Raw genomic sequence first — 15,700 nt, 5'->3', positions numbered from 1 at the left:
GCCCAGGTACTGTATAGTTATTGCAGGTAGTTCGCAATCACATTTTTAGCACAGGCATTATAAGAGAGGTATGGGCATTGTAAATGTCATCTGGCTCTGTGTGGTAGGGCACAGCACAGCGGATGTCATTCCAGATCTAGAGCAGAACCCAACTGGGGAAGTACCTCCACCTTACAGAAAATCGCAGCCAAATAACACTAGACCCTACTCATAGTGTTGTGTTCCTGCCGGTGAGCAAGGTTGCCAGAGCTCAACGAGGGGTGGGAGGGTGTTAGGGTCGGCAACGCGCATGTAACTCCTCTGGAGTTGCAGGCGTACATAGGCTACGGATACTGCTTACCATCAGGCAGGCCGTATGCTTGTTTGCCACCGACGTAGTATAAAAAAAAAAAAAAAAAAACACACAATTAAAATATTTCATACGACATGTGCTAATTATTTGTCTCAGTGTAAACAAAAATATATCATAATTATGATATCAATTTTCAAATTCAAAATGGCGGACATGTTTTATAACTTATTTTAAGAAATTATGAGTAGTTTAAGACTTTAAAAAGCAAGAAATTGTTTCTTGCTTCTGTTTGTATATGTATCATGTAGTATTTGATGTTTTCATTATTTTTGAAAGTCCTCAGGGTGCCCATTACGAAAATGACATCCATTATGGAACCCAAGATGGCGGACATTCATTGTTCTTAAAAATCGGTATGGGTGTCATCTCCGAGGTTCTTCGAGGTTCCGATTACGAAAATGACGTCCATTTTGCAATCCAAGATGGCGAACATTATTTTTTCTTAAAAATCGATATGGGTGTCATCTCCGAGGTTCCTCGGGGATCCGATTACGAAAATGACGTTCATTTTGAAATCCAAGATGGCGGAAATTATTTTTTCTTAAGTCGATATGGGTGTCATATCCGAGGTTCCTCGGGATTCCGATTACGAAAATGACGTCTATTTTGAAATCCAAGATGGCGGACATTAATTTTTCTTAAAAATCGATATGGGTGTCATCTCCGAGGTTCCTCGGGGATCCGATTACGAAAATGACGTTCATTTTGAAATCCAAGATGGCGGAAATTATTTTTTCTTAAAAGTCGATATGGGTGTCATATCCTCGACTCGGAGCGGGGTGCCCTTGACTGCGTCTACGGTCCATCAAAAAAATTCCTAAAGCGTGTTTTAAATTAATAGCAATAGAAGATTGTTATTTTGTTGTTACTATAATAGGTATTGCCCGCGGTTTCGTTATCGCGTTACATGAATATCATTTATTTATTTAAACTTTATTGCACAAACAAAAAAAACACAAATGGCGGACTTAATGCCAAAAGGCATTCTCTACCAGTCAACACATTCTCATACAGATGACCACCCTTCCTTGTACCATTTTAAAAGCCAGTTGCAGCTTTTCTTTCCCGATTTTTTTCAGATGTTTGTACTTGGTATTTTCCTCGCGATAGTTATTTGTTTTAAGGGGAATGTTGTTGTTAACCGCTAATGCTAATATTGATAACCGATAGTTATATAGAGATACGTTATAAGGTATATGCACCCTCATGTTATTTATTTCTGATAAGAAATAAATGTAAGACAAAATTCACAGTGATACATTTCAAGTAGGTTGCCTTGTAAGATTGCGTACGGATAGTTTTTTTGTTTGTTATTTCATCGTATGATATATCAAATGAAAGCTTATTTGAAAGTTGCCGTATTAAAAAAAGTTGGTCCAGTTAATGGTCGCCGAGATTAACCGATTTTTATATAAAATGTAGGCAACCATGGACTGGACCAACTTGTTAAAAAGGCAACCTAGTACAGTTAGTAATATAGTACCTGGGCGACCGAGCTTTGCTCGGTTATAACTATTTATTGTAATATGGTGGTGATAATCTACATAAACTTAAAAAGTAAAATGTGAACTGACAATTATTATTATTTATAATCGATTTTAACCTTACAGCACTTGTCACAGAGTAACGCCATCTATTGTCGATTTCTCTTATTACATAGGTCATTTTTTTTTACTTAATTAAACTTGTGTAAAACAATAAAAATTTAAAAATTATATATAAACTTGAACATATAAAAAAAAACAAAAGTTAGTCACCGGGCGAGATTCGAACCCGTAACACTCGTTTAGCAGTCCGCGTCTTAACCCGCTGGACCAGACGGACAGTGGCCGGCAACACGAAATTAGTGACCATATTCTGCGTCGAAAGAAAAACGCATGAAAACTCGAAAACACGCGTTTTCCTAAACATAAGACTAATCTAGATAGATTGTATACCCCCAAAAACCCCTATATACCAAATTTCAGCGAAATCGTTAGAGCCGTTTCCGAGATCACAGAAATATATATATATATATATATATATATATATATATACAAGAATTGCTCGTTTAAAGGTATAAGATAAAATAACTTTTCTTTTGATATAATCATGTGACGTTTTCGTTTACACATTAAAAGCACAGTGTAAAAAGTAACAGTGGGCCGACGCCTTTGATGTTTGCGTAAATGCCGACACCGCTCAAGGTCTCCGTACCTACCTAGGGTTATCACAGACTTACACAACTGCCCAAAAGAGGATGGAAATGTTTTTAGCTTTCATGTTGTATGATGTATGTGTACTAATTTTACAAATGACGTCCATTTTGGAAATAAAGATGGCGGACGTCACTTTTTTGAAAAAGTCGTCATGGGTGTTGTTTTCTGGGTTTTTAGGGGTGTGGATTTTAAAAATGGCATCTATTTTGAAAATAAATATGGCGGACGCTACTTTTTGAAATGGGTGTCGATGTGTGTAGCCGTGATATCAACCACCTTTAATTCTAAAATGGTCTCTATTTTTGAAATCTGCACCAACAAGAACCGCCAAAATTGACGTCATTTTTGTAATTGGAACCCCGAGGAACCTCGGAGATGACACCCATATCGATTTTTACGAAAAATTAATGTCCGCCATCTTGGATTTCAAAATAGACGTCATTTTCGTAATCGGAATCCCGAGGAACCTCGGTTATGACACCCATATCGACTTTTAAGAAAAAATAATTTCCGCCATCTTGGATTTCAAAATGAACGTCATTTTCGTAATCGGATCCCCGAGGAACCTCGGAGATGACACCCATATCGATTTTTAAGAAAAATTAATGTCCGCCATCTTGGATTTCAAAATGAACGTCATTTTCGTAATCGGAACCCCGAGGAACCTCGGAGATGACACCCATATCGATTTTTAAGAAAAATTAATGTCCGCCATCTTGGATTTCAAAATAGACGTCATTTTCGTAATCGGAATCCCGAGGAACCTCGGATATGACACCCATATCGACTTAAGAAAAAATAATTTCCGCCATCTTGGATTTCAAAATGAACGTCATTTTCGTAATCGGATCCCCGAGGAACCTCGGAGATGACACCCATATCGATTTTTAAGAAAAAATAATGTTCGCCATCTTGGATTGCAAAATAGACGTCATTTTCGTAATCGGAACCTCGAAGAACCTCGGAGATGACACCCATACCGATTTTTAAGAACAATGAATGTCCGCCATCTTGGGTTCCATAATGGATGTCATTTTCGTAATGGGCACCCTGAGGACTTTCAAAAATAATGAAAACATCAAATACTACATGATACATATACAAACAGAAGCAAGAAACAATTTCTTGCTTTTTAAAGTCTTAAACTACTCATAATTTCTTAAAATAAGTTATAAAACATGTCCGCCATTTTGAATTTGAAAATTGATATCATAATTATGATATATTTTTGTTTACACTGAGACAAATAATTAGCACATGTCGTATGAAATATTTTAATTGTGTTTTTTTTATTTTTTTTTATACTACGTCGGTGGCAAACAAGCATACGGCCTGCCTGATGGTAAGCAGTATCCGTAGCCTATGTACGCCTGCAACTCCAGAGGAGTTACATGCGCGTTGCCGACCCTAACACCCTCCCACCCCTCGTTGAGCTCTGGCAACCTTACTCACCGGCAGGAACACAACACTATGAGTAGGGTCTAGTGTTATTTGGCTGCGATTTTCTGTAAGGTGGAGGTACTTCCCCAGTTGGGTTCTGCTCTAGATCTGGAATGACATCCGCTGTGCTGTGCCCTACCACACAGAGCCAGATGACATTTACAATGCCCATACCTCTCTTATAATGCCTGTGCTAAAAATGTGATTGCGAACTACCTGCAATAACTATACAGTACCTGGGCGACCGAGCTTTGCTCGGTTATAACTAACTATTTATTGTAATATGGTGGTGTATAGGTGATAATCTTAACTACATTCTTTTACTAAATTAAACTTGTCTAAAACAATAAAAATTAAAAAATTATATATAAAATTGAACATGTAAAAAAAACAAAAGTTAGTCACCAGGCGAGATTCGAACCCGTAACACTCGTTTAGCAGTCCGCGTCTTAACCCGCTGGACCAGACGGACAGTGGCCGGCAGCACGAAATTAGCGACCATATTCTGCGTCGAAAGAAAAACGCATGAAAACTCGAAAACACGCGTTTTCCCAAACATAAGACTAATCTAGATCGATTGTTTACCCCCAAAAACCCCCATATACCAAATTTTAGCAAAATCGTTAGAGCCGTTTCCGAGATCCCGGAAATATATATATACAAGAATTGCTCGTTTAAAGGTATAAGATAATTAGGCATTAAAACACTCGTGTGATCTTTTTAAGAAACTCACTTCGTTCGTTTCCTTAGCCCACACTCGTGTATTTTAATGCCTTTTATTATGTAGCAGTAACATAAACTACTAATATATGTTGAAAGTAAGTACAGGCGGCTAACACAATGGTGACAAAAGACAAAAGTTTTGAAAATGTAATTTTCATCATCGTCACTTGGCTGTACATTTGAGGGCCTATCGCGAACCACGTTCGACGTGTTACCTCTCTGTCGCACTTGTAAATTCGTACCTAAGTATGACAGGGAGGCAACACGTCGAACGTGGTTCGCGGTACGCCCTCTGATGCCACCTCCATTAGTCTTTTGTACGCCGGTATAGCCTTCGACTCAATGTATAATCTACACTTTTTATGGAAACGTAGTTCCTCCTTCCCGTAGAAATATTTAACTTTCCCATCACCAAGAAAGATTATTTGCTCGCAGTTATTAGCTGCTCAATTCCTCGTTTTTTCTCTGTTACTAAGTCAGTACAGTACACATATCAAACATTTTAGATCTTACAGGACAAAAAACGCATATTAATTGTAAAGCACATATCCTATTCTTCTAATTTTTTGCCTTGCTTATTAACTTAAGAATTTAGATATGATATTGTGGATTTTTCAAACTTTAATTCAATATTGACAAAATAATAAGCTAATTTGAGTTTGACAAAGTAGCACGTTGATTTTTTTTCTAAAAATTTGATAGCATAAAGCCTCATACATATTATAAAAGACGATGCTTAAATTTTGTACTTTAATTCAATATTCAAAATTCATCAATAAAAATACATAAATACCTTATTTATATCTAACGCTCGTTCTAAATTTTCTTCATATATTACAAATATGCTTAAAAATATGTCCCATACCAGATAAACATCACTTTTCACTCTTTAGAATTATCGAAACTTATAGGGCAAAAATCCGGTCCCACTATTGGTCTAATTTGGGTCAGGGCTGTCACATAACTCCGGTGGTGTACCTAGGTGAATACCTACATAGTTACAATGTCTGGAAATACAATGAATTATAATGATTAATCTTTATTGTTTTGATATTTAAGCATTTATTCAGTACATTAAGTATTTATAAGATAAATTGTTACACCACAACGGATGTGTTGTTATGTTACTAACCAATATAGTCTTGCCTAAAAGCCTTAACTCTACAGCAGAACGAACGGTCATATCAGCACTGCGTTATATCTCTGATGAAGGATATCATGTGGTATTGGGAAGGGGTCCGCCCTCGTAAAGCAATTGCTGAAACCGGGAGCTGAGGCGTCATGGTACCGGTAAAGACCCATGACGCTGCTTTGCCCCGGCAGGAGCTGACCCGTTCTGCTGGGGGATGTCCTTCATTAATAGTAGGAGATGACAAACCCAAGACGGCAACACGGCTTGAGGTTTACAAAGAGTTGACCGCGGCAGCAAAGTTGTATGGATCCAAAATTAGGCCAGGAGATATTCCTATCACAGAGCGAATTGGTATCATTTTAAATTTTCTCTACCCTCAGGGGATTCCCGAGAAAATTGATGTGAACAATGAAGAAATTAAAAAATGTATTATCCATTTCACACATGAAACTGAAAAATGTTACACAAATTGAATCCAGGAACAAATTCTGGCGTTATGACAGAGAGCACCACACGAGGAAAATCAATAGGCAAATTACAATCCTAGATCTTTTTCGGCGTGCGTTAGAGTCATCTGATCCTTACATTTCACATTTCTCCCTGAAAGACCGTTTAAGTAAACAAAAGCGTCAGCCTACTCCGGCAAAAGTTTTGGCCATTTTAAAACCAATCGAACCAAATTCTTCCATTGCAACAGAGGAGTCGGATTTGTCGGAATTGGAGTTAAGCACGGATTTAATTCTCCCTACAGAAGAAATTCTACTTCATTCAGATGATGATGATAATGATGTTGACGACTGAAGACGATTCTCATTTAACTGGTTAATTCAAATTTTCTGTTCAAAACACAGTCAAATGCCACATACACTCCTTTTTATGTAATTACAATATACAATACAACTGAAAAACTTGACATTGAATGTTGAATGTTTTGATTCCTGGATATAACTATATATATTTGTATAAAACTATTAAATTACAAAATTATATCACCAATTTACCAGTGGTAAACTATAGACGATCCTCAGTTATTGTTATTTCTCCGCGGAGACCGCAGGCTACAGATGAAAACTTGAATAAGCGCCGTCGATAACCGGGCCTACATGACAAGTCTGTCATTCAGAAAATAAAGAGTGAAATCAAAAAATTGAAATGTTTACATATGAATTTGGCCTTGCTTCTGTCCACATTTTGTGAGAAACATGTGAGAAAATAAATAAGTATCTAGTGTGCCAATACAGCCCGCCGTGCAGCACCCAGTGTATTAATTAGGACACTATACTTTGTGTACGTGGAAGACAACATTTAGTAATAGATCCAGTGAATAAGTCTATTTTTATCTCGTGTTGTACATATGTAGTGTTTATTTTTTAACGTCTAATGTACATGGTTAGTAATTTAACTTAACTGTTTTGAGAAGTAGGAGTGTTCAGTGCATTTTATTCGTGGAATGCAGGCTGCAACACAGCCCGTTGGTAGCTCGGAGGAAAATCATAATTGTTATTTATGCCAAAAATCTTTCAGAACTATTAAGGGCCTTAATATACACATCACTAAGGTCCACAGACAGTGCCTCAGTCAAAATGCAGCGCCTCTTGATAACAGGCCATCCACTACGCCGCCCTCCATTTCCCTGTCTGGTCAGATCACTCCTTTTCACGTTCTCCTTAGTCAGTTAAAGTCGAACACTAGGGTTGTAAAGAGAATACCCCGTGGTGCTAGAATTTTCGTCGCCTCCCACTTAACTCATTTAATAGATCAGTGCACCGAGAATAACGCTACGGAGGACTGGCATCACCTTTTGCTTTTTGTGTACCATACCCTCCATGTGCGGGATGATGATACTAATATATCACTTACACAGAAGATTAAGAACAACTGTTCTAACCATCCCTTTTTACTTCAAAGCTATAATAAAATCTTATCGGCGTTCAACCGTAAAAAAAATGTTGAGGCTAAGATTAGCGACGGTGACCTGAAGGGTGCTGCTCGTCTCCTATTCTCGAGTGATGTACTATCTCCAGACACTCCAGACACCCTTGTGTCATTACAAGAAAAACATCCCCCAGGTCCCACTACTCCTTATTTTTTGGACCCTCCCATGGCAGACCAGGCCTGCCTGCAAATAAAAAATAAGGATGTCATGGACGGAATTTTGTCTTTCAAAGCGGGTTCTGCGGCGGGTCTGGACGGGCTTTCACCCCAGCATTTGAAAGACCTCACGTCTCATTACGTAGGTGACGCGGGCGAGCGTTTAATCGATTCAATTACGAAATTAATCAATTTCATGTATCTCGGTAAGGTCAACCCAGACATAGTTCCGATTTTATATGGGGCAAACTTGATAGCCTTAACAAAAAAGGATGGCGGCGTTAGACCAATTGCCGTTGGTACTACACTTAGACGTCTCGCCTCGAAAATTGCTGTAAGATATGTAACATCCAAGTTACGGCCTCTTTTTGAGCCAGTCCAGCTTGGTTTCGGTGTGAGGGGGGGCTGTGAAGCTGCCGTCCATGCTTTACGCACATACCTTTCCTGCGGCCCTTGCGATGTTTTGGTCAAAATTGACGTTAGGAATGCGTTTAATTCAGTCAATAGAGACGCTTTGCTTACGGAGGTTAAGAATAATGTCCCGGAAATTTACAATTATCTTCTTCTCTGCTATGCAGATCCTACAAAATTGCTTTACCGTGAAAAAGTTTTATCCTCGGAGGTTGGTTGCCAACAAGGTGACCCACTCGGACCAGCAATTTTCAGTTTGGCCGTAAACCGTACAATTCAAAATTTAAAATCCAAATTCAATGTTTGGTACCTAGACGACGGGACCATAGGAGGCGACTTGGAGACCGTTCTCTCGGATCTGTCGGACGTAGTTTCTAAGTTTCATTCCATTGGATTAGACCTTAACTATGCTAAGTGCGAACTTTTTATCAGGAATGAATCTTTACGTCCGGAAGATGTGAAGGAAAAGTTCGATGGCATGATGCCGGGCATCAAGATAGTTGACAGAAGCTCACTTTACCTGCTGGGATCACCGATATTCGAAGAGTCTTTTCAAGGATTTATTACGGATACCATCCTTAAATTTCAAAAGTACGAGAGCAATCTTCTTGAAATTAGCCCTCATTTCGCAATTACCATCATGAGGTCCTGTCTTTTTGTACCCAAATTGATGTATGTGCTCCGCTGCTGTCCTTTTACAAAATTCCAAAGTTTATTAATACCAGTGGATAAAATGATTAAATCAAATTTGGAATCAATTTTGAATTTACAGCTGGCCGAAGAATCGTGGATCCAAGCGTCTCTTCCAATTCGGTACGGTGGGTTAGGGGTACGCAAGATGTCGTGCGTCTCCGCACCGGCGTTTTTGTCTTCTGCCTATAGCACAGCAGTTCTCATTGGTAAGATACTACGGGGTTTCCCGTCAAACAATGAGACTGTTGGCTTGGCAGAGGCCAAGAACGCCTGGTCTATTGCCTGTCCGGGTAAAGAATTTCCCGAGAATCTGGAATCACAGAGTGCCTGGGATGACGTTCAGTCCAAAATTCTTTACGAGGACCTTCTTAGCCGCAGCACTAGTTCAGATCGTGCCAGGCTCTTGGCGGTGGGGACTAAAGAGGCCGGGGCCTGGTTGCACGCTTATCCTTCGGTGCACACCGGTACCTTTTTGGAACCCAACACCATGCGCGTGGCAACCTGTTTGCGGCTGGGTGTCCGTGTTTGTGCTCCTCATCGGTGCCCCTGTGGAGTTGATGTCGATGTGCGCGGCCACCACGGGCTTTCGTGTCAAAGGAGTGCTGGGCGTTTTTCCAGGCACTGGGCTCTCAACGACATCTTGCGACGCGCGCTCGCCAGCGCTAACGTGCCGGCTTTGCTGGAGCCCTCCGGCGTCCTCAGGGACGATGGTAAAAGGCCGGACGGAATGTCATGGATTCCGTGGGAGATGGGACGGGTGTTGGTGTGGGACGCTACATGCGTGGACACACTAGCCCCATCCCATCTTCATGGCACTTCCGTCTCACCGGGTGCAGCGGCGGATGCGGCTGAGCGAAAAAAAAGAGCTAAGTACAGCCGCATCAGCCAAGAATATAGTTTTACCCCTTTTGGTGTGGAAACACTTGGCCCGTGGGGTCCCGGTGCCCTGAAATTTTTTGGGGCTTTGTCAAAGAGGCTTGTGGATGCGACTGGGGACCGTAGGGCTGGCAGCTTCCTCGCACAGCGCATTAGTATTGCAATCCAGCGGGGTAATGCTGCCAGCATCTACGGCACCTTGCCGAGGGGTGAATTTTTATTTTAGTTTAGGTTTTACTAAAAAAATGTATTATGTTGTTCAAAACTATATATTACTTTATCATGTCTTAAAGTCAATCTTGACAACCCTATTTCCATAGAAATCGGTAAAAAACTTAGAAATGTTATAAATCCTAAATCCCGCAAGATTAGCTTTTGAAATTTTGTGTAATATAGTTAACCATATTTTAAATACATTTAAGAAAAAATAAAACGCTAATATCGGAAAATATAGGAGAAATAAAAAAAAATGTTTGAAAACTTTAGTAACTTCTAACTTTTAACTGAATGGCACTAAAATGCTGGAGTTTTCGTACAATTAATGAGTATCTCTCACTAAAACTCAGAAATAAAAATTGGAACTATATTGACGGTACTTTAGTAATTATGTCAATAAACATGTTTTCTTAAGGTCATTGACCTAATCAACAAAAAAATATTGTGCATTAACTACGCAAGATAATCATTCGGGAGTTTTACACCGGGATGCAGGATATTATAATGCGTATTATAAAAATATAAAACGAGGGTGGTCAAAACTGATCGAAAATCCCACACTGTGCAGCGTACCTGCGTTACTAGTTTGTGACAATGGCTTCGAAAGTTGTGAAATGTACTGGATGTAATCTAGTGATTAGTGAAGTGCTGGCCTTTGTAAAAAATAAACTTGATGTTATGGATGAAGACAGTTTAAGCCGTATATGTGTCACGGCGTTTACGCCAGAAGAGATACTTTGTGCGAAAAAAATGCTATACGACTCCATTCCAACGGACAAGCGAATTAAGATTCGTAAGGGTGACAAAAAATCCTGCAGAGATATCGACGACATAATTACACTGTTTAAAATGACGGACCCTGATTTTCTTCCTATATTTGTAGCCTGAGATCTACAGAAATTGCCCCCTATAACTTTTGATCACTTGGACGCGACTCGCCTTCTTAAAGATATACTGGTATTAAGGGAGCAATTAAAGGCTGTTGAAGACCGATACGTCACCTTAGATACCTTTCAAGAGTTAAAGAAAGAAGTGGACTATTTAAAATTCTCGTCGTTAACCGATCGGAACGATTTCGACAATGTAAATACACGGAGAGGTAACTACCTACAAAATAGTTGCAACTACGATAGTGGGCCTATGGGTTTGCAACATTTTCCATCTGGATCTAGTCCCAACAACAGTAACTCATCACTAAACAGCCCCCAACAAGTACTCGAGCCGCCGGTAGCACCATATCGACCAATATCTACCTTAAACTTAAGTAAAAGTAACGGACAAATCGACGTAAACAACTCTGATGGGCCTTCAATACCGCGTATGTTAAACCGCGTATCAAGTGCGGAAGCATCGATGACTAATACTCGTACTGACACCGTTGTGCAAGTAAAACCACCTATGTTGCAGGTGAGTGCGCGTATGAAAACGACTATGTTGCAGGATGCACGCACAGGCAGCATGGGCGCTGCGCAATCAGAACCGCGAATGTGCGCCCAAGTATTGCATACGGGTAAGGAGATAGCGCCTGCAAAACCACCGATGTCACGCACGGACCTGGAGAACGCGCAATCGGATCCACGAATGTGCGTTGTTAATAGGAAAACATCTTTTGCGAATAAATTGAAAGAACCCGGGCAATGGAAAACCGAAAACCCCGCCGAGGAGTGGATAGAGGTCCAGAGACGTAGATTAAGAAACAGAATCGTAGGGAAAATGGGGACCGCTGCTACCGACTTTAGTGGTAATTTTAAAGCTGCCGACATTAAAATACCACTATTTATTTATAATGTCAGCAAGTCCACAACAGAAAATGACATATCTACACATGTGCACAGCAAGACACAAATAAATGTGACCTTGAAAAAGATAAACTTGAAAATTGACCGTGGCTATGACGCCTACAAAGTACTAGTACCTAAAAGTAAGTTAAACATTTTTCTGAATGAGAACTTCTGGCCGGAAGGGGTACTGTTTAGGCGTTTTGTGGACTTTTCTTTCAAGAAAAATGAGGAAAGAGCTGAACTTCAACATAATGGATAGTACAACAAGTAAGTTCATATCCTTTAATTGTAAAGGCTTCTCCAGATCTATCGAGTGTGTTAGGTCACTGTGCAAATCAGCTGATATCATCGCACTATCTGAGACCTGGTTGCTACAGCACGATATATCGCTACTGGCAACTGCTGACGCTGGTTTCGGGTACTGCGGCACGACAGCTGTTGATTTATCGGCAGGAGTTCTACGTGGCCGCCCTCATGGGGGTGTTGCGATCCTGTGGCGTAGAAATCGGTTTACGTGTGTTTCTGTAATCCAGTGTAAAAGTGTCAGACTTATAGCAATCAGAGTTACTATGAGTGACAGGTCTATGATAGTCTTTTTAATTTATATGCCGACAGACGAACACGATAATCTTGTCGAATTTACGGAATGTTTAGGAGAAATATATGCTATTATAGATAGTGAACAAGTGGACTTGATATATTTGCTAGGCGATTTTAATGCGCACCCCGGCATGTCCTTTTATAATGAACTGAGCAACTTCTGTAGTGAACAAAAACTATTCATAGTAGACTCTGAACTCTTGCCGCCGGACTCGTATACCTATGTCAGCGACAGTCACGGGTGTGTGCGCTGGCTTGACCACTGTGTAACGACAAATGCGGCTAGACTAACAGTTACTGACGTCAAGATACACTATGACGTGTTTTGGTCAGATCACTTCCCTTTGGAAATAGTATGTAATTTAAGTAAAAATATAGCTAAAACTAATTTGCAGAGTGTAGATCTGGGAAATGACAATCCGAGGGGTATAATATGGGGTGAAAGGGAGCTACCTCAGATAAACGAGTATCGAAAGATTTGTAACGATAAATTAAAATATATTGATTTTCCTAATGAACTAGTACAATGCTGTGATAATGATAATGTTTGCAATAATGCTGATCATAGGACTATCATAAACAACATGTATGAGTCTATTATAGTGATACTTATACATGTAATGTTTACCCAGGTATTGGCTGTTGTATTTATAAATGTTGTTATGTATTTTTCATGTCACTATATGATATTACTATAAATGTTGTATTGACTTGTAAAAGAGCCCTTGAGGCCTACTTGCAGAATAAATTTTTGAATTTTGAATTTTGACTTAAAGAGGCCTCAGTTGCCAGTTGTCATACAAAACATCACAGAGCGGGTCGTATTACGGGCTGGAATAAACACGTCAGGGGGGCTCACCAGAGGGCGAGAGTATGTTTTCAGGAATGGTGCAGGTCCGGTAAGCCTAAGTCGGGCCGACTATATGAGGAGATGTGCCTTTCTAGAAAACATTTTAAAGCTAAACTTAAGTACTGTCAAAATAAGAAAGACCAGATACAGATGGATATTATTGCCTCACATCATAAATCTAAGAACTTTGTACAGTTTTGGAAATCGACAAACAGGATGAACCCTAATGTGCCTAAGGTGAGCCTTCCGGTAAGTGTTGACAGTGTTAGTGAGCCGAGTGATATCGCAAACCTCTTTAGGAACCAGTTCAAAGTGGAACCTCTGAAGGTGGATGGGCGGCTGCCGGTGCTCGATGCTGGGACTCGTGGGGATGGTACCCTAATCGGAATTACACCCGCGGAAATATCCAAGGTTGTACGGCAAATGACGAGAGGTAAGTCACCCGGACACGATGGTCTTAGCATCGAGCATCTGCAACATGCGGGTGTTCATCTTCCCAGGGTTCTTGCGATGTTCTACACATGCTGTATTCGCCACAACTACTTGCCTGAAGACCTCATGAAAACCATTGTGGTGCCCATTATAAAATATAGGACTTGGTGATGCCTCCGACAAGTCCAACTATAGACCAATCTCGCTGGCAACTATACTGGCGAAGGTATTGGACAGTGTGCTTAACACGTATCTAAATAGACATATCAACCTACATGATGCCCAGTTCGGGTTTCGACCCGGACTTTCAACTAAATCGGCTATACTGTGTCTCAAGCATACTGTTCAATACTACACTAAGCGGAACACGCCAGTTTTTGCATGTTTTTTGTACTTGTCGAAGGCATTTGACCTTGTATCTTATAAGTTGTTATGGCACAAGTTACGCAGCGGGACTGGTTTACCAGTTGAGTTAACAAATATGTTTGAGTATTGGTATGATCATCAAATAAATATTGTGAGATGGGCTGGGGCATACTCAGACCCATATAAAATGAAATGTGGTGTGAGACAGGGCGGATTGACGTCACCCACACTTTTTAATCTGTATGTAAATGGGTTGATTGAGGAGCTCAGCAGCGCTGGTGTAGGTTGTTCAGTGGACGGCAGTTTTGTTAATAATATTAGCTATGCCGACGATATGGTGCTGCTGAGCCCCTCAATAAACGCATTAAAAGTCTTGCTGGGTATATGTGAGAGATACTCTGTGGCCCACGGGCTCAAATATAATGTCAAGAAGAGTGAGATCTTAGTCTTTAAGTCTGGTACTAAAACGTATTCTATACCACCTATTAACCTAGACGGTTCTCCTCTTCAGACAGTTACAAAATTTAAATATTTGGGCCATTGGGTCGCAGAAGGAACGCAGAGCACTATCGGTTAGGGGTAACATGTTGTCACGCAGGTTTGCTCGCTGTAATCGGCTGCCCTACGCAGAAATCAAGTATCTGTGTTTTGTCAAATTTTACAGTAGAGCGAAAAAACTATTTTTTTAGACTTTTCTTGATTACATGTTTACTAGTTAAATGATAGCATTTAAAATAGCCGTGTTTTATTATGCAAGATATCATTAATAGTGTACTATAAAAAAAAATTTCAAAATTATGTGGACAATCATTTTAAAATGCAAAAACAGGTTTCTGCCTTGAATGCGATAAGATAATTTTAAAGCTTTTCTACAAAAAAACAAGTATCTGTATATATTTTAGTCCTTTGGTAGGCTTCTTCTTGATAAGTTTATAACACAAGCATGTTTTATACTACATTATAGATGCCTATAATGTAGTGTATGTCATGCTTGTGTAAAATATATTATTTCAATATTAATGCAGTAGGTATTGGAGTATTCCACGGAAAAGAAGGTCCTGTTCTGTTTGAATGCAAGTTGTTTTAAAATTCATGGGTGTATAAGTTTTTTTCTGGAACAAAGTATTTCTTATTCAAAAATACTTAAAAATTTACATCAATTACTTAAATTGTAGAAAATTACTTAAATATCTAACCAAAAAAGAACTTCGAACCGGACATTCTGTGGAAAATATCTGGACGCACGCGTGGAAGACATAAAAATATAAAATAGCAAGTTATAGTTTTGTTTAATTAATCAACTAATCTACATACAATATATATAAATATATGCTCTATGTTGATTAGTTGATTAAAATATATAGAATTTAAATAAAATATATAACATATCTCGACGCACGCGTGGCAGATATAAAAAAAATGGAAAGAGATAGTTTTGTTTCATTAATCAACATACAGTATATATGTATTATGTAAGTAATAAGTAGTAATATATATGTATGTATATTACTTACACGTGGTACAGAACATAAACATAAA

Source organism: Cydia pomonella, chromosome 19 (genome assembly GCF_033807575.1).
Source record: "Cydia pomonella isolate Wapato2018A chromosome 19, ilCydPomo1, whole genome shotgun sequence".
Lineage (NCBI taxonomy): Eukaryota > Metazoa > Arthropoda > Insecta > Lepidoptera > Tortricidae > Cydia > Cydia pomonella.
This window is presented reverse-complemented; position numbering follows the sequence as displayed.